Here is a 4,600-nt window from a genome sequence, read left to right on the forward strand (position 1 = left end):
TTAATAACAATTGTCTGTTTGTGAACATCTGCTTCAGGAATTATCTTTAAAAGTTGGTTATGATACTTTTGGTATTTTATTGTTTTGTTACTGGATACAGAACGCTTTTGTATAGCCTTCTAGTAGGGCAAAAAAAGAGAGCTGAAGACCTTAATAAACATTACTGAAGCACAAAATCCTACATCTAGTGGTGATTCCCCTATGAAGTTATTTATGTTGACTTGCTGTAAATGATGTGGATAATCCAGAATTATGTACAGGACTTTATTTTAAAGTGTAAGCAAAAAGAAACTGGATCTTAAGGAATTTTTTAAAAATTATTTTTTAAAATAGTGGTCAGGGATTAGCTGTATTGCCATATCTGAAAGGCAAGGATGCGCTTTGCTAAGGGATACTGTTCCTTAGTGTTAACACCGCCTATTTCCACTGAACATGATCGTCCCTATCATCATCAGAAAGGGTTTGGTTTTTTTTTTTTGTAATGGCTGTGAAGAAATCACAACATAGTCATTGCCCCACAAGAGACCACACAGCCCACATTTCCATCTCCTTACAACAGAATTATTTCATTTTAAATAACAGCAATATTAACCCATACTATGAGGGCTTCCTACCATGGGAAGCTGAAGGGTTATAAGGGATGAAGAGGCACCAGCCAACAAGAGCAATGCAGGAAATGAGAAAAGCAAACTTCAGCCAGCATTTTGGAGTTGGGTGAAAACAATTTGGGAAGGATGAGGAAGCCTTCTTGAGTTTTGGGTCTTTCGGGTCAGTATGGCTGAAAAAAAGGTCTCAGGAGTAGGGTACTGTTCATCATTCACCACGCTTTAATTTTAACCCCGGCAGACCTCACCAGCAAGGAACTGCGATGCCAACAGCATGTCCTACTTTCTTTCCTCTTTGTCCAAAAACAAAGGAGAAAAAGGGCCACTGAAGACTTTGGGAATATAGGGGTAGTCCCAAAATCCTGGAGCTATCACTGTCACTCACCATCGATTCCGGCCCCACACCAGGAAAAGCAGAGAGTGCCTGAATTGTCTGTGAATCCACAAACTGTTGTGCTTCACATCTGCCATGTAGACGCAAAGATGTCTGACTGCTTTTAAACAAATCCAAACAAATTCAGGCAGAACCAAACAAAATGGAAAGAAAAGGCTGGTCTGGTCTTTACCAGCGGTGACAAACACTAACCAGTTCTTTCTGGAGGTGCTTCAAGTACTAGTGGCTGAGATCCAAAACCTGAAACCATCCATAGGTTTTATACACATCCTTCAGTTATTCCATCCCACGTACCCTTTTCTAGCATAACCTTACTGCCATCTACAGTATACGCCAAGCAGAAAGCGTGTTCCTGGCAAAACTGAACAACAAAGCAATAGAAAATCTGTGTTACTTGTAGGCTGGGGAATTACACCTGTTATTGTGAAGTTATTTCTTGCCATGTGACAGCGCTGTCAAGTCATCTATTCAATCTCAAATATTTAAAGTCTCTTTTACTAGCATACACAACTCCCTTTAGCTGTCATGCCAAATCCCTTAAAAATCCCAGATAAGTCATATCTAACAACGCTCGCACAAAGATGCATTCTTCAAGCACTTACAGAAACTGAAAAGCTTGAAGTGATTTCAAGGTGCTGAATTAACATCACAATAAATTACTGTGTTTTTATCTGCTGCCATTTTCTGCACTCCCATCTGCACATCCAAAGGCTGATCACTGAATTACTGGACTTTGCATTTTTCTAAACTCCAAAAGTATCAACATTTAGCTGACATTTCCTGCAGTACTGTCCTGTGGCTATCTCTCAAGGGTGCCAAAGATAAATAACATTGAAGAGTGGTGGTATTACAAAACAAAATTTAAGCCACAATTGGGAAAAAACAAAGCTGATGAAAGGGCAAGCAAGACCACTACCCCTGTTGGGTAAATGTCTAAAGTATTTTTATCATGCCAATGAGGTTAATTCTCTCAAACAAATAAAATAGCTTGAAACGTGGATTGGAGAAGCACAGTTATACAATGCATTTTTTTTAAAGTCTTTTTCCCATTAACATCATCCATTAAGAAACAAGAAAAAAATTATAAGAACAGTTACACTTTGTAAAAAAAAAATATGTCTTGATTTACAGTAGTGTTTTGAGCCTATAATTGAGCTAGGAACAGAGGTTTGTGAATGACAACATTCAACCAGAATCCAAAACTATATGAGAGACTTTTGCCACTTTTTGTACATTTTTTCAGTTCAGTTTCTCTAGTGTACAATGAGGTACTAAGCTGCACACAGAAAGTATTGATTTTTATAAGTATGGCTGGGCTCACAATTGTCTTCTAACGGAGGTTACTGACCACAGAACAAACCAACAAGTAAAAAGAGAGTGAAGTACGTACTGACGTCGATGTAACTAAGAAATAAAATAGAATTCAAGAACCACTGAAGAAATCTTCCATCGAACTACGCTTTGCCAAGATACTTTGGGTTCCATCCCTTAATCACAAGCTGTCTTTATTATACACTTTCTTCATCTACTATAAGCACTATCTGGCCATACCTGATGAACAGTCTGGACTTACATCACAAAATCTTTTCCTGCCACATCTCTTTAAACCAGGCAGAGGTCCCAAGCTATTTACACCTCATGGCCCTTCAGAAAGAATCACCTTACTCTTCTCCTCATCTTTTTTGGGTGCAGGCCCCTGGACACTTCTCCCTTCTCATAAACAATACCACAGCTAGGAAAATACGCAGCTAATCACAGTCCAAAGCAGGGTCAGGAACCTTACCCCAAGCAAGATGCCAGCAGTTGACTGAGCAGCAACATCCCCAATCTCTGCAGAGCAGTGCTGCCGAGACTGGAAGCACAGAGCATTTCCCCATGCAGAGACCCATCACTGGATATTAAGTGCATCTCACTCTACTACTGCCAAGAAGACAGGAAAAAATACCTTGCACTTGGGTTCACATGGCCCCCGATAATTCTAGCAAGCCACAGCTCCAAGAGGATGCACCATTTCCTTCCTCCTAGTTAAAGGACCCTTTCCAGACTACAGAGAGGTGTCGAGCAGATATTGGGTATCAGCTTTTCCATAGAGGACTGGCAACCTATCACCGCCCGGGCCCCCTTGGGAGGAAAATGCATGTTTAGAAAGTGGCCACGTGCCCTGCCTGTAGTTAAAGGAGAAACTGTGTATTTAGGAGGAATTATAATAGTGTGGCTAAGGTAAGCCCATGAGGACTCGAGTGGTCTGGCTTTGATTATTCAGTCTTTCATTGACTTTTTAAGAGGCAAATCCCTCAACTGTCCTGTAACATAGGTCCTCATTTGCTCAATGAAACATGTACAAGAAAATAAATACATATGCTTCAAACATCACCATTCCACAAGTGGCTGGTGTGTGTGTGTATGTATATACATGCAATATACACTTTGTATATATATGCAAAGAAGCTATATATACTTGTGCCGCTGGGGAATTGAGGCAAAGAGAAGTTCAGTAGCTTGTTCAAAGATAAGTTCTCCTCTACAAACACTTTGTTTGGCTACTATGGAAGAATTTGATACCTAGTGACTGTATCTGATCCCAACGTATTACAAACAGATGGGTATTGCTATGGCAGAAAAGAATTAGCAATGTACACAAAATTACACTTGACTTTTAAGTTACTTTCACACAGCCTGGATAATTGATTTAAGAGATTACTGTTGGTACCCAGAGTGAAGGCCCATAGTCCTCCAGATTTTGGAAGGAAATTAATTTTACATGCTGTAGGAGTAAAACAAACATAGTTTTTAAACACACACTTTATTAGGCACTTTGTAATGTTGAAATAAAATGAAAAACTTTAAATGCTCTTTTTTTGCTAAATACAGTTAGTCAATTAAAAAACTTAGCTCAAGCAGTCATTAAATAAACTATTAATTTAACCAAATGATTTATGTCTAACTCAAAGGCCAAATTTTCAAAAAATAGTCTCTAAGTCTAGGTACCTCAAAGTAAATAAACAAGTCAGACTAGCAGCATGCACAGAAAAGATGGATTTAGGTGTGTGAAAGAGAGGACTGCACACCGAGATGGACATCGGTATAGACAATCTAACCTAGCACTTTGGGTTTTTAATATAACATGCCTTGCTGTTGTCACTGATGCTGGAGTGTCACCCTACTCTAAGCACGAAGCCCAGTCATCAATAATTTGTTCCTCTGGCCGCTTCTTGTGCAAATTTTCTCCCAGAATTTTTTCACTTGGCTTCAATGGACCTACTTGCTAATGTGGTGGATAAAGCTGGTAGTTCTGGTGTCTATCTTCAGAATATCTTTACCATGTAGGTAGGATGTAGTTTGCCTGAGACAAGACTCATTCACCTAGCATGTGATTAATTTGTGCATACATATTATATTTTGTTTAAGGAATCAGTACTTACAGTACTTTAGAAATGAAGAAAACTCCAGTGACTGGACTTCTAAAGATCTTTCAGTGCTGAGTTCTGGTAGCTTGAGTTTAATAAAAGCATGAACTTCTTGCAGGATGGTAACTGTGTACAGTAACTTGCACAACAGATGTTACCAGTATACTTATAAGTGTAATCAAAAAGCAAATTAG

This window comes from Pterocles gutturalis, unplaced genomic scaffold, assembly GCF_000699245.1.
Source record: "Pterocles gutturalis isolate BGI_N339 unplaced genomic scaffold, ASM69924v1 scaffold1052, whole genome shotgun sequence".
Classification (NCBI taxonomy): domain Eukaryota; kingdom Metazoa; phylum Chordata; class Aves; order Pterocliformes; family Pteroclidae; genus Pterocles; species Pterocles gutturalis.